A 23,989-nucleotide genomic window follows, 5' to 3' on the forward strand; every position below is an offset into this window, starting at 1 on the left:
GGCCCTGGCCATGCCGACTGGACCATGCATCAGTTGTGAGGTGCACCTTTCCGCTCACTGACTGCTTGAGTGCATGGACAATGCGGTCTTTCACATGATGGTGGAGGGCTGGGATGGCTTTGCGAGAGAAGAAGTGGCGACTGGGTAGGTCATAGCGTGGTACTGCATAGGCCATGAGTTCGCGGAAAGCTGTGCTTTCCACCAACCGAAAGGGCATCATCTCAAACGAGATTAGTTTGGCAATGTGGGCGTTCAAACCCAGTGTACGCGGATGAGAGACTGAGTACTTTCTTGACCTACTCGTAGTGTCTGGGAGGGTGAGCTGGACTTGAGAGCTGCATATGGTGGAAGTAGCGGTGGACAGGGCGGACTGAGAGAGGGTTGATGATGGTGATGGAGTTGGTGTTCTTTCTGATGGCCTAGAATCAGTCTTTCGTTGATATAACAGTGGGATTCCCTGACTGCTGTGGTCTTGCAACGACACCTCAACATTTGCTGCTGTGCTAACCGGTGGGCTTACAGTGGGGGAAACAATGTAGCGTTGCTGACTACCTTCGTTGTGATCAGTTGCACATGTGGCACTTGAGGTTTGGTGTTGTGTCCACGCTTGCAAGTGCATGCTGGTTAAATGTCTAAGCATGCAACTGGTATTCAAATTTTTCAGATTTTTCCCTCGGCTAAAGGTCTTTGCGCACTTCTTACAGATAACCTTGGCCTGATCATGAGGATTTTGGTCAAAAAAGTGCCACACTGCACTCTTACTACTTTGGCAGACATTTTGCGGCCTAGCACGCTGTGATCTTTTGACCCTCTGGACAAGCTGTCCAGCAACTCTTTTGATGTTTGGAACCTGTCTTTGGAGTGCTCCGGGCCAGATAACAGCTGTTGCGATGTCGATGTCTGCTGTGGATGCTCCTCATCTGAGCTATTGGAAGCAGCACCCTCTTCCCCCAATGGATGCCAATCTGGGTCAACAACTGGGTCATCCATCACCTCCTCTTCTATGTCATGTGCACCTTCCTCTGTGTCACCGTGTATGGTGGTATAGTGTGTGGGAAGGGGCACCTGAGTCTCATCAGGGTCAGAATCTGGCTCTGTACACTGCGAGGACAATGTAGTGCTCTGAGTGAATGTACCAGCAGAATCATCCATCAGCGGCTGTGCATCAGTGCACTCCATGTCAGATTCATCTTGGCCTGGGTAATTCACCATTTCACTTGATAATCCAGGCATGGTATGTGAAAACAGCTCCATGGAGTAATCAGTAGTATGGCCTGCGTCATCCTTCAATCTTGGTTGGGGTGAAGGACACAAGGAAAGGTGTGGTTCATGAACATGAGCCTCCAATGACGACTCAGTGCTTTTACTAAATACAACTGAAGAAGAGGAGGCGATAGAGCTGGAGGCTGAGTCAGCAATGTAAGACAAAACTTTTTCCTGATGCTCTGGCTTTAAAAGCGGTTTGCCAACTCCTAGAAAACTAAGCGTTCGAGGCCTTATGTAGCCAGACGATGACGCAGGGTCAGCACCTCCTGCATTCGGTCCTATTTTGCTCTTGCCACTACCATCAGATCCACCACCAACACCATCATTACCAGCTGCCAACCCCCGCCCAATTCCACGGCCTCTTCCACCAGCCTTCCTCATTTTTGGTAGAAATGTAGACAAATTCCAACAAACTATATAGTAATGTAAAACAAGGTACAAGGTGTCTATAGGACAGGGGAGATTTTGAATTTCCGCAGACACTTGTGGACACTGGACACTTTTGGATTGTGTGAGGCCCATTGATATCTGAGCGCTATGTGACAGGCTCGATGGCACAGCTGTGACAAAAGTGACTAGAGGATAAGGGAGATTTTGAATCTCTGCACACACTTTTGGACACTGGACACTTTTGGATTGTGTGAGGCCCACTGATATCTGAGCGCTATGTGACAGGCTCGATGGCACAGCTGTAACAAAAGTGACTAGAGGATAAGGGAGATTTTGAATCTCTGCACACACTTTTGGACACTGGACACTTTTGGATTGTGTGAGGCCCACTGATATCTGAGTGCTATGTGACAGGCTCGATGGCACAGCTGTGACAAAAGTGACTAGAGGATAAGGGAGATTTTGAATCTCTGCACACACTTTTGGACACTGGACACTTTTGGATTGTGTGAGGCCCACTGATATCTGAGCGCTATGTGACAGGCTCGATGGCACAGCTGTGACAAAAGTGACTAGAGGATAAGGGAGATTTTGAATCTCTGCACACACTTTTGGACACTGGACACTTTTGGATTGTGTGAGGCCCACTGATATCTGAGCGCTATGTGACAGGCTCAATGGCACAGCTGTGACAAAAGTGACTAGAGGATAAGGGAGATTTTGAATCTCTGCACACACTTTTGGACACTGGACACTTTTGGATTGTGTGAGGCCCACTGATATCTGAGCGCTATGTGACAGGCTCGATGGCACAGCTGTGAGAAAAGTGACTAGAGGATAAGGGAGATTTTGAATCTCTGCACACACTTTTGGACACTGGACACTTTTGGATTGTGTGAGGCCCACTGATATCTGAGCGCTATGTGACAGGCTCGATGGCACAGCTGTGACAAAAGTGACTAGAGGATAAGGGAGATTTTGAATTTCTGCACACACTTGTGGACAGTGGACACTTTTGGATTGTGTGAGGCCCAATGAATATCTGAGCGCTATGTGACAGGCTCGATGGCACAGCTGTGACAAAAGTGACTAGAGGATAAGGGAGATTTTGAATCTCTGCACACACTTTTGGACACTGGACACTTTTGGATTGTGTGAGGGCCACTGATATCTGAGCGCTATGTGACAGGCTCGATGGCACAGCTGTGACAAAAGTGACTAGAGAATAAGGGAGATTTTGAATCTCTGCACACACTTTTGGACACTGGACACTTTTGGATTGTGTGAGGCCCACTGATATCTGAGCGCTATGTGACAGGCTCGATGGCACAGCTGTGACAAAAGTGACTAGAGGATAAGGGAGATTTTGAATCTCTGCACACACTTTTGGACACTGGACACTTTTGGATTGTGTGAGGCCCAATGAATATCTGAGCGCTATGTGACAGGCTCGATGGCACAGCTGTGACAAAAGTGACTAGAGGATAAGGGAGATTTTGAATCTCTGCACACACTTTTGGACACTGGACACTTTTGGATTGTGTGAGGCCCAATGAATATCTGAGCGCTATGTGACAGGCTCGATGGCACAGCTGTGACAAAAGTGACTAGAGGATAAGGGAGATTGGATTGCTTTTAAAAAAGCAGTTTGCGGAGCAGTGGGTAAACAGCAATGCAGGAATGTCAGGAAGCCTTAGAAGGCAGTCCAACAACCAACACCACTGATACACCACTATATAGCCTCCCCTTGCACTGCACACACAGTGACTGGTGTGTTGTGCAGGCCAAATTGCTAGCAGCAGAAGCAGTTTTTTTTTCTTCTCAGCAGGACAAAAAAAAAAATTGGGATTGCTTTTAAAAAAGCAGTTTGCGGAGCAGTGGGTAAACAGCAATGCAGGAATGTCAGGAAGCCTTAGAAGGCAGCCCAACAACCAACACCACTGATACACCACTATATAGCCTCCCCTTGCACTGCACACACAGTGACTGGTGTGTTGTGCAGGCCAAATCGCTAGCAGCAGAAGCAGTTTTTTTGTCTTCTTCCCTGCCTAACGCTCTCCCTACAGAATCAGCAGCAACCTCTCCCTATACTAAGATCGGCAGAAGTAAGATGGCGGTCGGCGTGCACGCCCTTTTATACCCCCTATGACGCCCACCAAAGCAAGCCAATCACTTGCATGCCCTTCTGAAAGATGGTGGTGACCCGTGCCTATGTCATCACGTTGCCCACAGTGTCCGTGGATCCTGATTGGCTGAAAAAGAGCGCAAAACAAACTTTTGAAACGCGACTTTGGCGCGTAAGTCTCCGACCTCGTGGCCGACCTCATCCTAGGGTCGGGTTTCGTTTCATGAAACCCGACTTTGCCAAAAGTCGGCGACTTTTGAATTTTTTTCGACCCGTTTCGCTCAACTCTAATCCCCATTAATACTATTATACAATAGAATTAATTTTAAACTCTACAATCAGACCCGCTGGCTTTTATGCATTGAGTCTATAAATCCACTCTAGTTCTTTTCTTTTTAAATGCTGAATTCTATCCCCTCCTCTCCTTTGCAGTAGAACAGCATCTGTTATTCTAAATCTGACTTGTTTTTTTATACGGCCAATCTCTGCTAAATGCTTAGAGACCGGGAGGGCTAGTCTCTTTTTCCTTATGATATGTCGATGATGGTTAACTCGTGTTTTAAAGTCCCAAGTTGTTTCACCGATTTACCATAAGGAACAAGGGCGCTGCAAACTATATGTTACATACTCAGAATTGCATGTGAGATAACGCTCTATATTATAATTTATGTTTGTTGTAGGATGAACAAATATGGATCCTTTTAACTTCGATGGGAAATTCTCACATGATAACACCGGATAACACCCTTTTCTCTGTGTTTCCATTAGCTATGTTTGAGTGTTCTTTTTAAAGAACCAAAATCTGAATGCACAAGTCAGTCCTGTATAATTTTCTTTCTTTCTGTAAGAGAATAGAGGGTTTTGTTTTATAAATTCAAAAACATTAGGCACACAGTTATGTCGCGTACTCCAATTTTTTTTATTATATTGTCTATACTTCTGCTTTCATCTGTTTTCCTCTGTATATGCCGTCACCATCGGCACGCTATCCATGTAATTTGTTATGCTTTTTTTCTTAGTGAAGACATCATTGTTGATTTTGATGCCTTGCTTTTTGTGACTATTAATTCTTTAGGATAGCCTCTCTCCTCAAATTTTTTAACCAACGCATTTAGAATATGGTCAGGATTCTCATCCTCAGTCGATATTCTTTGCACTCTGATAAATTGACTAAATGGAATAGATTTAATAGCTTTTATTGGATGATGACTGTTGCACATCAATATGTCATTACTATCTGTTGGATTAACAAACAAACAGTGTAGTGATTAGTGTTGAGCGATACCTTCCAATATCGTGAAATATCGGATTGGATCGGACCGATACCCAAAAAGTATCTGATATCGCCGTTTCCGATACAGGAAACCAAAGCAAGTCAATGGGACAGAAATATCGGAATTAAAATAAACCCTTTCTTTCCTTGTAGGTTAATTCTACATGAAGAGAAACAACTAAGAATAATGTAGAATGTATTGGGGGAGGTGGAGGAGACATTAAAGGCATAGAGGTTTAGCCCAATCAAATGGAATAGCAGGAATACATTTTTTTCTTTAAGACGTTTGGAGTTACAAAGATATTGACTATGTTAACCTTTGTTATATTTTGTCAGATATGTATGTTTCACTACTTCCATGCTCTTCACCTTCTTTTTTTACTCTCCCACACTTTCTCCTTCATGATCCTCAGCAGCAGCAGCGTTTTCATCAACTTCTTCTTTACCTTATTCATCTTCTTCTTCTTCACCTTCTTCCAATTATTCTTTTTTTTACATTCTTCATATTCTTCTTATTCAGCTATTATTCTTCTTCATATTCTACTTCATCTTCCTATTCTTCTTCTTCATCATATTCTTATTTGTGACAGGCATTCCTGTAGTTGTTATCTATAAAAGTTTGAAGATTACACCTTCCGTTCTGCCTGTCACAAAAGATTTACAACAGGATTTGTCCGCATTCAGTTTGGCCTGCAGCAGCAGGCATTTTCCAGGGGCACCACGAGGAGGAACAGACTCACCCCCATACACTGCTTAGTCTTCTTCTGCTTATAATTTAGATAATATCTTTTGCTCTGATTTTTAGTCTTATGCTTAATGTTCTTCTGCTTTTTGTTCTGCTTCTTGGTCTTCTGTCTCTTGTTGTTCTGTATCTTGGTGGTTGTCTTCATGTTCTTTGTCCTCATCTTCTTCAGGGTCATCTTTTTAGTCTTCTTTGGGGTGGTCTTCAGGGTCGTCGTCAGGGAGATCCAGAGTGATTACAAAAACCATTTCAAAAAGCTTGAACTTGGAAATGTAGCAGAAGGTACAAGAAGGCTGAGGAACTGTTGAGAACCAGCTGACGGTACTGGAATCCAGATGGGTAGCAGAAAGAACAAGAGCCAATGGCACTACCGAGGACCAGCTGACGGTACTGGAACCTGGTTACTAAGCAGGAGGTACCTGTGCTAGAAAGCACTACCAAGGACCAGAAGACGTTGCTGGAACTCGGATACCGAGATGGAGGCACCTAAGCCAAAGGCACTGCCGAGGACCAGCTGATGGTGCTGCAACCCGGAGGAGCAGCAGAAGGAACAAGAGCCAAAGGCACTACCGAGGACCAGCTGACGGTACTGGAACCTGGTTACTAAGCAGGAGGTACCTGTGCTAGAAAGCACTACCAAGGACCATCAGACGTTGCTGGAACTCGGATACGGAGATGGAGGCACCTAAGCCAAAGGCACTGCCGAGAACCAGCTGATGGTGCTGGAACCCGGAGGGGCAGCAGAAGGAACAAGAGCCAATGGCACTACCGAGGACCAGCTGACGGTACTGGAACATGTTTACTAAGCAGGAAGTATCTGTGCTAGGAAGCACTACCAAGGACCAGCAGGCGTTGCTGGACCTCGGATACCGAGATGGAGGTACCTAAGCCAAAGGCACTGCCGAGAACCAGCTGATGGTGCTGGAACCCGGAGGGGCAGCAGAAGGAACAAGAGCCAATGGCATTGCCGAGAACCAGCTGACTGTGCTGGAACCCGGAAGGGCAGCAGAAGGAACAAGAGCCAATGGCACTACCAAGGACCAGCTGATGGTACTGGAACCCGGTTACTAAGCAGGAGGTACCTGTGCTAGAAAGCACTATTAAGGACCAGCAGATGCTGCTGGAACTCGGATACCGAGATGGAGGCACCTAAGCCAAACACACTGCCGAGAACCAGCTGGCGGTGCTGGAACCCGGAGGGGCAGCAGAAGGAACAAGAGCCAATGGCACTACTGAGGACCAGCTGATGGTACTGGAACACGGTTACTAAGCAGGAGGTACCTGTGCTAGAAAGCACTACCAAGGACCTGCAGACGTTGCTGGACCTCGGATACCGAGATGGAGGTACCTAAGCCAAAGGCACTGCCGAGAACAAGCTGACGGTGCTGTAACCCGGGGGGCAGCAGAAGGAACAAAAGCCAATGGCACTGCCGAGAATCAGCTGACGGTGCTGGAACCCGGAACCCGGAGGGGCAGCAGAAGGTTCTCCTGAAAAACAACGTTGCAAGGCCGCCAGCCGGCCGCAGTTACCAAAACCCACTGTCCTACAGGGGGGTTCTTGTCCTATTGGTACTACGGAGCCTTTATTGCCAGATCCCGCAGCCCACATAGGAAGCATCTAAACTGCAGGCACCATAGAGTCGGCTAACCCGACCGCAACACGACAGGACAACGTATTGGTGCCAAAGTGATTTTGACACTACCCGGAAACAGCTGGTGTGCTGGAACCAGGCTGGGCAGGAGGGAGTACCTGTGCCAAAGACACTTCTGAGCAGCAACTGGAGGTGTTGGAGCCCAGGGATTACAGTAGAAACAGAGTGTAGCCAGAGGCCTAATTTGAGCAAGTTTAAAATATGGTGTAGTGTGAATGTGGGCAGAGCAGGCGAAATTGCCGGACATGCAGCAGGGGATCAGCTGACGTTACTGAACCCCAATAACACTGGAGCATATGTTGACTGTGTAGACAGCACTTCTGAGCAGCAACTGGCGGTGTTGGTGCACATGGTTAATCATGGTGTAGGCTGAGGCCTATTTGGAGCAAGTTTAATATCTGATGTTGTGATAAATGTGGAGGGAGCAGGAGATATTGCCGTACACACAGCAGGGGAGCAGCTAATGTTACTGAACCCTACTAACACAGGAGATAGTGTTTTTCTCTCTGCAGACGGCACTTCTGAGCAGCAACTGGCGGTGTTGGAGCCCAGGGTCAATCATGGTGTAGGCTGAGGCCTATTAGGAGCAAGTTTTAAATCAGTTCTGTGAATGTGGAGGGAGCAGTAGATATTGCCGGACACACAGCAGGGGAGCAGCTGGCGTTACTGAACCCCACTAACACAGGAGCTAGTGTTTTTCTCTGTGCAGACGGCACTTCTGAGCAACAACTGGCGGTGTTGGAGCCCAGGGTCAATCATGGTGTAGGCTGAGGCCTATAAGGAGCAAGTTTTAAATCAGTTGTTGTGTGAATGTGGAGGGAGCAGGAGATATTGCCGGACACACAGCAGGGGAGCAGCTGGCGTTACTGAACCCCACTAACACAGGAGCTAGTGTTTTTCTCTGTGCAGACGGCACTTCTAAGCAGCAACTGGCGATGTTGGAGCCCAGGGTCAATTATAGAGTAGGCTGAGGCCTAATTGGAGCAAGTTTAATATCTGATGTTGGGATGAATGTGGAGGGAGCAGGAGATATTGCCGGAAACACAGCAGGGGAGCAGCTGGCGTTACTGAACCCCACTAACACAGGAGCTAGTGTTTTTCTCTGTGCAGACGGCACTTCTGAGCAGCAACTGGCGGTGTTGGAGCCCAGGGTCAATCATGGTGTAGGCTGAGGCCTATATGGAGCAAGTTTTAAATCAGTTGTTGTGTGAATGTGGAGGGAGCAGGAGATATTACCGGACACACAGCAGGGGAGCAGCTGGCGTTACTGAACCCCACTAACAGGAGCTAGTATTTTTCTCTGTGCAGATGGCACTTCTAAGCAGCAACTGACGATGTTGGAGCCCAGGGTCAATCATGGAGTAGACTGAGGCCTAATTGGAGCATGTTTAATATCTGATGTTGGGATGAATGTGGAGGGAGCAGGAGATATTGCCGGACACACAGCAGGGGAGCAGCTGAGGTTACTGAACCCCACTAACACAGGAGCTAGTGTTTTTCTCTGTGCAGACGGCACTTCTGAGCAGCAACTGGCGATGTTGGAGCCCAGGGTCAATCAAGGTGTAGGCTGAGGCCTATTTGGAGCAAGTTTTAAATCAGTTGTTGTGTGAATGTGGAGGAAGCAGGATATATTGCCGGACACACAGCAGGGGAGCAGCTGGCGTTACTGAACCCCACTAACACAGGAGCTAGTGTTTTTCTCTGTGCAGACAGCACTTCTGAGCAGCAACTGGCGGTATTGGAGCCCAGGGATTACAGTTCAGGTCATAGAAACATGAACACAGCAGGAGACCTGGATACTTTTGCCAACCAATTATTTAATCTGGAAGAGGACTGGCAAATTCCAGCGAGATTCAGGCCTTGTTTATTTTCAGAAAAGTAAGCCGGTCAACGTTATTGGAGGATAGTCGCGTGCGACGGTCTGTTAGTACACCACCTGCGGCACTAAAGACGCGTTCCGATAATACACTAGCAGCAGGGCAAGCCAGCACCTCCAATGCATACTGGCTAAGCCCTGGCCATGTATCCAGCTTAGAGACCCAAAACTTGAAGGGGGAAGAGCCATCTGGGAGTACACTGAGAGGGCAAGGCATGTAGTCTGTCACCATTTGATGAAAGCGTTGCCTATGGCTGACTGGAGTCATCTGTGATGGTGTAGACATTTGTGGCGGGCACACAAAATTTTGCCACATTTGGGCCATACTGGTCTTGCATTGTGCTGAGGCGCTGCCTCTGCTCCCTTTTTGTGCAGAGCTTCCGCCACTGCCTCGACGCACAGAGCTGCTTTGTAAAGCACTAGCAGCACTGCTCTCGGGTGTAATGGAGAACATGATGGAATGCACCAATGTGTCTTGATACTCACGCATTTTACGCTCCCGGTTCAACGGTGTTATGAGGCTTTGTAAGTTGTCTCGGTAGCGAGGATCTAGGAAGGTGTACACCCATTAATCAGCCGTGTTGAGAATGTGGGCTATGCGGTGGTCGCTTCTCAGGCACTGCAGCATGAAATCAACCATGTGCTGCAGACTCCCAACTGCCCAAGAAATGCGGTCCCCTGCTTGAGGTGTCATCTCTGCCTACTCTGCATCACCCCACCCTCGCTGTACATACTGACTACTAGAGCATTGTGTACCTCCCTCCTCTGGAGAGATGTCTTCCTCCTCCATTGACTCCTCCTCATCCTCCTCACAAAGTGTCCCCTGCCTAGGCCTTTGTGAGGAACCACGTTGCGCAGACTGTCCAGAAGCAGATGGCATTTGTGACTCCTCATCCTCCACCTCTTCCAAAACCTCCTCCCTTAGTGCTTGCAGTGTTTTTTGAAGCAGGCAGATAAGGGGGACAGTCATGCTGACTAGTGCATCATCTGCACTCGCCATCTGCATGGAATCATCGAAGGCACGCAAAACTAGGCAGATGTCCTTCATAGAGGCCCACTCAGTGGTGCTGAAGTGTGACCGACGCACAGTGCGACTTGTTTGCGCCTGATGCAGCTGGTACTCCATTACTGCTGCCTGCTGCTCACACAACCGCTCCAACATATGTAACGTTGAATTCCACCTGGTGGGTAGGTGACATATGATGCGATGTTCCGGAAGGCGGAATTGGCGGTGCAGAGCTGCAATGCGCGATCTTGCCATAATGGAATGCCGCAAGAGAGCGCACTCTATGCGGACCTTGTGGAGCAGTGCATCAAGATCTGGATAGTCCCTCAAAAAACTCTGCACGACCAAGTTGAGCACATGTGCCAGACATAGGATGTGAGTGAGGTTGCCTAGGCCCAGAGCTGCCACCAGATTTCAGCCATTGTCACGCACTACCAAGCCTGGCTGGAGATACGCTGGCACAAACCACACATCGCTCTCCTGCTTGATGGCATTCCAGAGCTCCTGCGCTGTGTGGCTTCGATTCCCCAAAGAAATTAATTTCAATACGGCCTGTTGACGTTTGGCCACGGCTGTGCTTATATCGGTCGTAACAGTTAAGCGTTCACAGGTCCATGTGGAGGTAGACCGTGACGACTCCTGCAGCGCTGATTCTGAGGAACTGGAGTATGAGGAGGAGTCAATGTGTACTGACTGGATTCCTGCAATCCTTGGAATTGGAAGAACATGTACAGCGCCACTCTCAAGATCTGTACCCGGCTCCATAACATTTACCCAATGGGCAGTGAGGGAAAGGTATCGTCCCTGTCCATGGTTACTGGTCCACGCATCGGTGGTCAGGTGGACCTTACTACTGACGGCGTTTAGTAGCGCATGTTTAATTTTTCCCTCCACATGCTTTTGCAGGGCAGGGACGGCTTGCCTGCTGAAATAAAAGAGGCTGGGCACATTGCATTGTGGGACTGCCAAAGCCATGAAGCTACAGAAGGTGTCGGTCTCCACCAGCCTGAATGAGAGCATTTCAAGGGCCAGTAGTTTTGCAATGCCAGCATTCAGAGCCTGTGCTCGGGGATGGTTTGCTGAGTATGGCCGCCTTTTCTTCCATGCCTGTGCTACCGATGGCTGTAGAGTGGCCTGGGAGTATGAGGATGACAGGGAACATGGTGCTGTGGGTGGAATTACACTGGGTCTCTGTACAACAGTGCCAGAGGTTCTTCCTTGGCGATCCTGTGAGGAAGCCGAACCAGCTGTGTGTGAGCTGGAGGAAGAGGCTACAACACGAGCTGAAGAAGTGGTAGGTGGTGCTGTAGGTTGGCCTGCGTCTTCAGTGTGTCTTTGTTACTCCACCACGTGCTTGGTCGCACATGCTTCCACATATTTGTGGTATTGAGGTTGCTGAAACTTTTCCCTCTTTTGACTTTCTGATTACACAGCTTGCATTAGACAAAGCAAATGTCATCTGCAACTGTGTCAAAAAAGGACCACGCACTGCAAGTTCTGGGAGCGCCCGTTTTGGCTTTTGGAAGAGGAATGCTCCTAATGGGTGCCGAAGTGGAGGCTACAGGCAACCAAGTCTGCCCCTTCCCTCTCCCTCCTGTCTTGGCCGTTTGGGGAATCTCTTCCTCAGAGCTGCTCCCACCACCTTCCTGTTCCTCACGCCATGATGGGTCAAGGACCTCATCATCTACACTACCCTCTTCAAACACCTGCTTCTCCTGGGTAGTCTCGCCAGCACAGTACGCACCAGAAAGTGGCACCTGAGTCTCATCATCAGATGCGTACTGAGGTGTGCTGACAATAGGCACTGGCCCACCCGCCTCTTCAGATTCAGAGAGACAAAGCTGTTGTGCATCACTGCATACTCCCTCTTCTTCACATTCTAAAATGCTGCTTGGCTGGCCCCCTCTTTCCAAGCCAAGAGATTCAGAGAACAGAAGCAGAGAATGAGATGGCTCCTGTCCAGGTCTCTCTGACTGCCTGGGCAATTTGGCAGGTGGTGAAGAGACAGATAGTTGCTCTTCAGTGCTCTGGACCTGAGAGGATGTGGAAGTAATTGAAGTCGATGCATTAGCTGCCATCCATCCGACAACGGCTTCAATTTGTTCCTCCCACAGCAGTGGGGTACGGCGAGCTCCTACAAAGCTGCGCATAAAGGACAGTTCCCTGTTAAAACTGGGGGATGCTGAGTCACTGGTGCCCGCAGCAGGCACAGAATCCCCATGTCCTCTTCCTGCTGAAACTCCACGCCCACGACCACGTGCCTTACTCCCTGCCTTCTTCATCTTGGTAGACTGATAAAAATAGGTAGAAAAGTACTAAGGGCTTATTGTGCTTATTCCTGAACAGCTGCTAACAGGTATAAGAAACACTAATTTTATAAAGTGTGTGGACTACACTTTAATATGAGCTAATGTGGCCTACACAACTGTAAAGTGGAGTGTTTGGTCAACTTTATTTACGTGTTTTTTTTAAAAAAAAACAAAAAGGATGTGACCAAAGATGTAAAAGCGACAGTATCACAAACTTTTTGGAGCTATTACAATGCAGGAAGATAACCTACAATGCAATAGATGAGGCTCCAAAAAATAGGCTAATACTAATCTGGCTGGGGCTGCAGGGCACAAGCCAGCAAAAAGGCTCCTCTATCTACTCCTATATAGTGTTTGCAACCAATCTAGCTGGATACGGATGGAAGCACACTAATAGGAGAAATTCAGGAAAAATAAGCAGCACTACACCAAAAAAGGACAATGTATGAGGCAGTGACGCACGCTGAGCGGACTACAACCAGAGGTGGTGCAGAACACACTACAGTGTGAGCTGCACTCACACACAGAGACCTCACAGACAGCCGTGAACACTACAGTGCAGAGAACTGTGCACTAACACTCAAAGGCTGCAGAAAGGCTCCGCTATCTACTCCTATATAGTGTTTGCAACCAATGTAGATGGATACGGATGGATACACACTAATAGGAGAAATCAGTAAAAATGAGCAGCTATAAAAAAAAATATATATGTATGAGGTAGTGACGCACGCTGAGCGGCCTACAACCAGAGGTGGCTGCAGAACACACTACACCGTGAGCTGCACTCACACACACAGACCTTGCAGACAGCTGTGAACAGCGTTGCAAGGCAAAAGAAAGCTTCACACAGGGGTTGCTACAGTAGCCTGGGTAAAGCACTATATAGCAAATCGCTATCTCTAACTGTCCCTCAGAGTCAGAAGAGCAGCGTACTGTCCCTAACTGAATTCACAGCAGAGTGAACCCAAAACGGCGGCGGCTTTTATAGTGCATCATGACATCATTTCAGCAGCCAATCACAGCCATGCTATTAGTTAACATGCCTACATGCCTAACAGGATGTGCCCACACTTCTTATGATTCCTCATTGGCTGAATCAAATCAAACTGGCTCATTGCATTATGGGAACTTCCGATTCCGGTATTCGATATGCTAAAAGTATCGGAACTCAGTATCGGAATTCCGATACCGCGAATATCGGCCGATACCAGATATTTGCAGCATCGGAATGCTCAACACTAGTAGTGATCAATGTACCATCACTCTGTTTCACCATTACATCCAGGAATTGTACATTCATAGTAGAGGAAACTAAAGTAAATTTGTTGGTAGGATCCACCTCATTCATAAATTTATGAAAATCTTCAAGTTGGTTCTGTGTTTCTGTCCACAGGAGGAAGACGTTATCTATGTAACTCCCACCAAATAAAAACATGCTGAAAGAGGTGAAACACAAAGATAAAGTCCTTCTCCAGGGTACCCATGGCAATATTTACATATGTAGGTGCCAAATTAGCACTCTTGGCAGTTCCGCATTGTTATAGACAATGATCCCCGGATAGAAAATAATTTTGCATCAAGGTGATGTTCAAATGATCAATAATTAACTGTTTACCTCCCATAGAGATATTCTATGCTAATAACGTTTTTGCTAATGCTCTCATTCCTCTATTTTGATCTATCGATGTATATAATGCAGTTGCATCAAAGGAAGCCAGTATCACTTCCTCTTCCAACTATATATCCTGGATCCAAAATGTATTGTTCCTCCTTGCTGAAAGTGACATGTTAAGCATGCCTCTCACACAGCCAAACCAGATCTCATACTTTGCACTGCTGAGAGGCAGTAACCCAAAACACAGTGTCTGCAAATTGAGATTGTGGTTTGGCTTTTATCCTGTCAAGTAACAAGGCTCGTTAAAGGGTCGACATTGACTTTTAGGATTACTACTTCCAATAGGTGGCATTAGAGTTCTTGTCCTCTTCTTCGCTGAAGAAACAATTTGCAACTGTATATCCTGTAATTTATTTAAGAAGTCTATGGAATCCTGTACAAAGGAAATTGCTTGTTTCGCAATAGGGTTCAAGATTTTATCTAAAAACCCATGAACCCATCCTATTGAAAACAGAATCCACCTCTGATACTACAGGCCTCCCTGGGGGATTTATTAATGACTTGTGAATTTTTGGCATAATATATAGAACTGGAGTAGTGATGGGCGAGCACTGAAATGCCCGGGTGCTCGTTGCTCGGGTCAAGCAAACTGGAATGCTCGGGTGCTCGACCCGAGCAACGAGCCCAATGAAAGTCTATAGGAACCCGAGCATTTTTGCCAGGGGGGTCTTTTTAGGGTCTAAAAAGGTCTGAAATCGATGGAAACTGTGCTGAAATGACAAGGGAACATCATGGGGAAGACCCCTGGTAGCAGTCTGACTCCCAGGTCACTGCTGTGAACAATGCTGCCAGAGTCTTACGCCCCTTTTTCGGGCACACAATAAAACATGCAAAAACAAAATTGATTTTCCTGGAAACTATGTTACGGAACATCCTTTCCAGGGTAATGATTTGTATGTAAGTCAAAACAAATAACCCAAAACAAAAATGTTCCACCACTACTTGGGCTATGTTTAAACGTAGCATTTTTGATGCATTTCTCAAATATAGCATTGCGTTCAATGAAGACAAATGCATTCTCTGGGAAATGTCTTTTTAACATTTTACAATCTTAGCTGGCCATGTGGTGTGTGACACATCATCAGACAAATCGTGTTTAATTTATGGAGGGAGTATTAAAGGAGGAGGGACATCAGTTGGACTTTAATGTTCTTAAAGGGACAGCAGTTGATCCTCACTATTCTTAGAGAGCCCTCAGCAGTGGGTCCCCTTTTTTACTGCCTATGCATTGAATGCAAGGATTGCCCCTAATTTGCACGCACCCCAATAACTCAATGAGCAGACGTCCTGGATGGCCACATGAAACCAAAGTTCCAATTTTTATTAATTTGCTACTCCCATACTGTTAGCCTATGCACTAAATGCAAGGCCTGCCCTGCCCCAAAGTTTCATGCACCCCAATAACCCTTTGAACAAATGTATTGGAGTTCCACATGAAACCAAGGTTCCCATTTTTATTAATTTGCTACTTCCATAATGTTAGCCTATGCACTGAATGCAAGGCCTACACTGCACCCAAAGTTACACGTACCACAATAACCCTTTGAAGCAACGTACTGGATGGCCACATGAAACCAAAGTTCCAATTTTTCTTAATTAGCTACTCCCATAATATTAGTCTACGCATTGAACTCAAGGCCTGCCCTGCCCCAAAGTTACACACACCCCAATAACCCTTTGGTTTCATATGACCATTCAGTATGTTGGTTCAAAGTTCCCATTTTTCTTAATTAGCAACTCACATAATGTTAGCCTCTGCATTGAATGCATATCTCTGTCAAACACTTCATCTATCTGTGGGCTAAAATTGTACCATTTCAGGCCTACATTGCTTTGTGCTACCCTAGTTAGTGACACTATTTTGCTGTAAAAAAATACATTCCACATATTTTACAGTGTGGTATCTTTGTAGCATGACTCATCTATCTGTGGGCTAAAAATTGTGGCATTTCAGGCCTACATTGAACTGTTTTTGCTGTGAGCTACCCTAGTTAGTGACACGATTTTGCTTTAAAAAATTAAAAACACAGGCCACATATTTTACAGTGTGGTATCTCTGTCACATGCCTCTTCTATCTGTGGGCTAAAAATTGTGGCATTTAATGCCTACATTGAACTGTTTTTGCTGTTTGCTACTGTGGTTTGCCACAAAGTGGTCATTTCTATAGGATACCATATATTTAGTTTTTTTTTCATATAAATGCAGTGATTTTTTTATGTGGACTGTGCATTTTAAATACATTATGAGACCTGCTGACAGGCAGCACAAAAAGGGTTAGGCCGGGTTCACATTTTGTTTTAGCAGTCCATTAGACAGACTGTGTTACACCGCGGCATAATGCCGTGTAACATACTCCGTTAACGCTGCCATTGCCCTCCATTGTCGGGCGCATTGTGACGCATGCTGTACAGCGGCATGCGTTCGCGATGTGCCGTCATTCAGTGACGGAGTCTCGGATGTGGGCTGCAGCATCTGAGGCTCCGTCATCGCTAGCGCAGATGGAGCATCTGCGCTAGCGGTATAGCATAACGCATATCGCGTTATGCTATAGCGTTAACACAACCCATCAATGCTATGCGTTGAACAGGCTGTGATACGCAATGTGAACCTGAACGTGGCCTTAATCTTCTCCCCAGTTTAATCAGGTGACCCAGCTCTGTTTTAATATGCAGAAGGTTCTGGAAAAACGCCTCAGGACAGTCAGCCAATGACTTCAGCTCTACCGTCACATAGAAGGGAGAGCAGCCAAGTCCTGGGGGAGCGTTTTAAATTTGAAGTAGCAGTTGGTGGATGGACATCTTGAGAAGAGGAAGCAATTTTGTAGGTGAAGGAATTACCTACTTTCTCCCTGCTCGGTTTGCTTAAAAAGGGAACTGGCACGAAAAGGGGAGTTAATAGTCTTCATATGAGGAAGACTACCATTGCACCTCTAGGAGGAAGAATTATTTCAGGGCAGAAACAGAGCACAGTACTGAAGAAGAGATAATCAAATGTAATAAAACCAGAGGTTATTAAGTTCTGCCTGTCTGCAGGTACACAGCAATTATCAGCCGTGAGTGTAATCCTGTACCTCAGTTTACTGCTGTTTGTAAATAATAATTTGCCCAACTACCTTCAGTAAAAAGACTTTTGTTTCACATTCTTATGGCTACTTCATTTACTCGGGCTCAAATGCACCTACTACCACCATTATCATCTTCTGCCTAGAGGCAGTTACTGCGCAGATAGAAAGTCTGAGGAGCAGAGGGTGAAAACTTTGGCGGTGTTGTACTCTGTCAGTGGATTACGAAGGCGAAAGCTTCTAAATTAAATCATGACTGAAAGAACCAGAGCAAGAGCACGTGGAACAGCATGGGGCCAGGACTTGCAACCACCCAAACCTGGTGTTCCTGGGCTGGATTCTGACAAGCCATCACCTACTACTGAACTTGTTGGATGAGGACGTCAGAAAGGATCCCCTGCAGTTGCCAGACCAGAAGCTAGAGGTTTTGAAATTTCGGCTGGATTTCAAGATGTGTCAATTGGAGACCGTGGTGGTCGTAGACGTGACTTCCATGATAAGGGTGTTTCAACTAGACAATCTATCCAACATGTCATAGAATCAAAATCTGGTTTTTCTGCCAACTCTATTCAGCTGTGCACAAACTATGTCAAATTGATAGCTCGACCCCAGTGGGTTTTGTACCAGTATCATGTTGACTACAGTTCACAGATGGAATCTAGATTCCTGAGGTCAGCTCTACTTTACCAGCATGATGAAATAATAGGAAATGGACGTGGTTTTGATGGAGCTGTTCTTTTCTTGCCAAAGAAACTAAATAAGATCAATTAGGTGGTTAGCCGCTCACTCAATGGAGAAATAGTAAAAATTACCATTACTTTGACAAATGAGTTACTACCAACTTCACCAACCTGCTTTCACTTTTACAACACTATATTCCAAAGGCTTCAGAATATAATGAATATGAAGCAAATAGGTCTGAATTAGTATCACCCAAATGATGTTACAGATGTCAGAACACACAACTAGTGATGAGCGAGCACTTAAATGTTCAGGTGCTCGTTGCTCGGGTCGAGCAAATTGGAATTCTCAGGTACTCAAACCGAGCAACAAGCCCAATGTAAGTCAATGGAAACCCGAGCTTTTTTGCCATGACCCCCCCGGAGGTATTTCTAGGGTATCAAAACATTGAAAATCTATGGGAACAGTGCGCAAACAACATGGGAACATCATGGTGAAGGCCCCTTTAAGCATTTCTGACTCCTAGGTCACTGCTGTGACCAATGTTGTCAGCGTGTGACGCCACTTTTACAGGCTCACAGTAAAACACGCAAAAACAAAATGGATTTTACAGGGAAATATGTTAAGGGATATCCTTTCCAGGGTAATAATTTATATGTAAGGCAAAAGAAATAACCCGCCCAAAAAAATGCTCCTCCACCACTTTAGCTATGTTCACACGTAGCTTTTTTGATGCATTTTTCAACTTTACCATTGCTTTCAACCAATACAAATACATTTACTCGGAAATGTCATTGTAGCATTTAACAATTAGCTGGCCATGTGGTGTGTGACACATCATTAGACACATCTCGTTTCATTTATGAAAGAGTGACTTGTAAAGTCACAAAGCCAATTTTTATAGGGCCATCAGTTGGCTTTACTATTCTTAAGGGGCCATTATTAAACAGTGGGCCTCCTATACTGTTATTGCCTAAGCACTGAGTGGCTGGGCAGCCAAAAATTAGGACGCACCCCAATACCCCTTTCACGAGACGTACAGGAGGGCCTCCTGAAAAAATCTTCCAATTATAAGAAAGTGGGTCTCCCGTAGTGTTTGCCTATGCTTTGAATGCAAGGGCTGCCTTGCCCCAAAGCTACACGCACCCCAATAACCCTTGGAACAGATGTCCTGGATGGCCACAGGAAACCAAAGTTCCTGTTATTTTTCCATTTGGTACTGACATACTGTTTGCTCATGCATTGAATGCAAGGCCTGCCCTTCACCAAAGTTACATGCACCCCAATAAGCCTTTGAATCCACACACTGGATGGCCACAGGAAAACCAAGTTCACATCATTCATTTGGTTCTGCCATACTGTTAGCCTATGCAATGAATGCAAGTCCTGCCCTGCCACATACTCACATGCACCCCAATAAGCCTTTGAACCCACGTACTGGATGGCTACAGGAAAACTAAGTTCAAAATATTCATTTGGCTCTGCCAAACTGTTAGGCTATGCATTGAATGTAAGGCCTGCCCTGCACCAAAGTTACACGCACCCCAATAAGCCTTTGAACCCACATACTGGATGGCCACAGGAAAACAAAGTTCACATTATTCATTTGGTACTCCCATACTGTTTATTTATGCATTGAATGCAAAGCTTCCCTGCACCAAAGTTACATGCACCCCAATTAGCCTTTGAAGCCACGTACTGGATGGCCACATGCAACAGTAGTTCCAGTATTCACTTGATACTCCCATTCTGTTTGCTTAAGCAATAAATGCAAGTCCTGCCCTGCACCAAAGTTACATGCATCCCAATAACCCTTGGAATAGATGTAGAGGTGGGCCTCCTGAAAACAATATTCCCATTATTAGGAAGTGGGTCCCATAGTATTTGCCTATGCATTGAATGCAAGGCCTGCCAAAAATTAGGAGGCACTTCAATGCCCTTTGAAAGAGACATGGAGGAAGGGCTTACAAACATTTCCCCCGTGGGGTACAGATTTTTTTTTATTTTTTTACAGGCATCATAAACACCCTTTCAAAAAACTAGAGTGGCTGTAGCATCACGGAATACATTCACCCTGTTGTTCTAGTGGTGGTGTCAGAGGAGATGTGGAGGAAGTCCTCCTATGAATCTTTTCCCAATTTAAAAGAGTGGGTTTCCTATACTTGGCATGCCATACACTAAGTGTATGAGCTGACAAACATTTCAGGAAGCGTATACCCATGTGAAGAGAAGAGAAGCACAGGGTCTGATGGGGTGCAGAGTGATGAGAAAAAAATGAACTTTTTTGAATTTACCAAATGACTGCAATGAAACAAAAAATGAACAATTTAAAGAAGTTTGAATACTTTCCGTACCACTGTATAACCTATTTTTTCCATTACGCATTTGTATTATCCTTTTTCCAAGTATATATATTTCAATTTTTATAATCCTCCATATATTTGTTCCATTTGTAGCAGAAGAACTCCTGGGTAGTGTTGAGCTTTCCGATACCGCAAGTATCGGGTATCGGACGATATTTGCCGTATCGGAATTCCGATACCGAGTACCGATACTTTTTTCGTATCGGATACCGGAATCGGAAGTCCAAAATGCAATGAGCCACAAAAGTGGCTCTGATTGGCTGCCGAAATGACGTCATCATGATGCGCTGTCTGTGCGCATCATGATGCGCCGTCAGTTCGGGCCTTCGGGGGGGCTGTGCCGACTGTCCGGGGGTCTGTACCGGCCTGCCGGTGGTCTGTGCAGGCTCCGGTGGTCTGTGCCGGCCTGCCGGGGGGCTGTTCCGGCCTGCCGGTGGTCTGTGCAGGCTCCGGTGGTCTGTGCCGGCCTGCTGGGGGTCTGTGCCGGCCTGCCGGTGGTCTGTGCAGGCTCCGGTGGTCTGTGCCGGCCTGCCGGGGGGCTGTGCCGGCCTGCCGGTGGTCTGTGCAGGCTCCGGGGGTCTGTGCAGGCATCGTCCGATGGGACTACAAGTCCCATCGGGCGATGCCTGCTACCATGACAGTGATTGACACATTAGCCAATGATGGGACAGTAGTAGGCCCATCATCCGGCTAATGTGTTGAATGTAAAAAAAAAAAAAAAATTACATGCTACATACATGCTACATACATACAACATGCATACTACATATATACTACATGCATACTACATACATGCTACATACTACATGCATGCTACATAGATGCTACATACTACATACATGCTACATACATACTACATATATACTACATGCATGCAACATACATACTACATATATACTACATGCATGCAACATACATACTACATATATACTACATGCATGCAACATGCATACAACATATATACTACATGCATGCAACATGCATAATACATATATACTACATGTAACATACATGCTACATATATACTACATGCAACATACATACTACATACATGCTACATACTACATGCATGCTACATACATGCTACATACTACATACATGCTACATACATACTACATATATACTACATGCATGCAACATACATACTACATATATAGAAAAAAGAGGGGGAGAAGCCAGCGCTGCTTGTGGTCAGAACGTAATACAAGAAGTGTGAAAACACACATAGGTTTCAATCTGTATTCAAAAATGAGACATTTAGCAAAAAATTGATCAATTGTTTGAACTACCCCGCCACGTCAAGGCAGTCTCGTATGGGGAGTCCTACTCTACGTTTTTTATATTCGCTGTGCCATTACGGCCTCCTAAATGTATAAAAGCAAGACCTCATTACATGCACACTGTACCTCAAGCATTTCAGAATCGCTCCTATGGCACCAGAGAGGACAAGCGCAGATAAAGATTAGCCAGGTCCATGCAGACATTTCAGGTCCAACCTCCACACTGCCTGTCCAGCACCACATGATAAAGGACGATCCAGGCCCAGATACAGGTGCGTAATCAAATAAAGCCTAGGGCAGGGCAGGGCTGCCGTTTAATGTGAACAGCAGCCTAGATCAATCACTGAGAAAACAGAAAGAATGGCGTACATGACCCAGCGCGCACGGCTACAGTGGTGGTCAGCCACAAAACCAATATCAAGAAAAAAGAGGGGGAGAAGCCAGCGCTGCTTGTGGTCAGAACGTAATACAAGAAGTGTGAAAACACACATAGGTTTCAATCTGTATTCAAAAATGAGACATTTAGCAAAAAATTGATCAATTGTTTGAGCTACCCCGCCACGTCAAGGCAGTCTCGTATGGGGAGTCCTACTCTACGTTTTTTATATTCGCTGTGCCATTACGGCCTCCTAAATGTATAAAAGCAAGACCTCATTACATGCACACTGTACCTCAAGCATTTCAGAATCGCTCCTATGGCACCAGAGAGGACAAGCGCAGATAAAGATTAGCCAGGTCCATGCAGACATTTCAGGTCCAACCTCCACACTGCCTGTCCAGCACCACATGATAAAGGACGATCCAGGCCCAGATACAGGTGCGTAATCAAATAAAGCCTAGGGCAGGGCAGGGCTGCCGTTTAATGTGAACAGCAGCCTAGATCAATCACTGAGAAAACAGAAAGAATGGCGTACATGACCCAGCGCGCACGGCTACAGTGGTGGTCAGCCACAAAACCAATATCAAGAAAAAAGAGGGGGAGAAGCCAGCGCTGCTTGTGGTCAGAACGTAATACAAGAAGTGTGAAAACACACATAGGTTTCAATCTGTATTCAAAAATGAGACATTTAGCAAAAAATTGATCAATTGTTTGAGCTACCCCGCCACGTCAAGGCAGTCTCGTATGGGGAGTCCTACTCTACGTTTTTTATATTCGCTGTGCCATTACGGCCTCCTAAATGTATAAAAGCAAGACCTCATTACATGCACACTGTACCTCAAGCATTTCAGAATCGCTCCTATGGCACCAGAGAGGACAAGCGCAGATAAAGATTAGCCAGGTCCATGCAGACATTTCAGGTCCAACCTCCACACTGCCTGTCCAGCACCACATGATAAAGGACGATCCAGGCCCAGATACAGGTGCGTAATCAAATAAAGCCTAGGGCAGGGCAGGGCTGCCGTTTAATGTGAACAGCAGCCTAGATCAATCACTGAGAAAACAGAAAGAATGGCGTACATGACCCAGCGCGCACGGCTACAGTGGTGGTCAGCCACAAAACCAATATCAAGAAAAAAGAGGGGGAGAAGCCAGCGCTGCTTGTGGTCAGAACGTAATACAAGAAGTGTGAAAACACACATAGGTTTCAATCTGTATTCAAAAATGAGACATTTAGCAAAAAATTGATCAATTGTTTGAGCTACCCCGCCACGTCAAGGCAGTCTCGTATGGGGAGTCCTACTCTACGTTTTTTATATTCGCTGTGCCATTACGGCCTCCTAAATGTATAAAAGCAAGACCTCATTACATGCACACTGTACCTCAAGCATTTCAGAATCGCTCCTATGGCACCAGAGAGGACAAGCGCAGATAAAGATTAGCCAGGTCCATGCAGACATTTCAGGTCCAACCTCCACACTGCCTGTCCAGCACCACATGATAAAGGACGATCCAGGCCCAGATACAGGTGCGTAATCAAATAAAGCCTAGGGCAGGGCAGGGCTGCCGTTTAATGTGAACAGCAGCCTAGATCAATCACTGAGAAAACAGAAAGAATGGCGTACATGACCCAGCGCGCACGGCTACAGTGGTGGTCAGCCACAAAACCAATATCAAGAAAAAAGAGGGGGAGAAGCGCTGCTAGTGGTCAGAACGTAATACTACATATATACTACATGCATGCAACATACATACTACATATATACTACATGCATGCAACATGCATAATACATATATACTACATGTAACATACATGCTACATATATACTACATGCAACATGCATACTACATACATGCTACATACTACATGCATGCTACATACATGCTACATACTACATACATGCTACATA

General features: G+C 46.0%; 1 long non-coding RNA gene across 1 annotated transcript in view; it reads right to left on the minus strand.

The window, feature by feature from the left end:
- LOC141089242 (uncharacterized) overlaps positions 1 to 23,605 on the minus strand; it is a 48,331-nt gene extending 24,726 nt beyond the window's left edge. The window contains exon 1 of the long non-coding RNA XR_012232221.1: positions 21,827 to 23,605. This is a non-coding gene — a long non-coding RNA (uncharacterized lncRNA). The remainder of the gene's footprint in view (positions 1 to 21,826) is intronic.
- Between the last annotated feature and the right edge of the window lie 384 nt (positions 23,606 to 23,989).

This window comes from Dendrobates tinctorius, unplaced genomic scaffold (assembly GCF_039654945.1).
Source record: "Dendrobates tinctorius isolate UK_male_01 unplaced genomic scaffold, ASM3965494v1 ptg000044l, whole genome shotgun sequence".
Classification (NCBI taxonomy): Eukaryota; Metazoa; Chordata; class Amphibia; order Anura; family Dendrobatidae; genus Dendrobates; species Dendrobates tinctorius.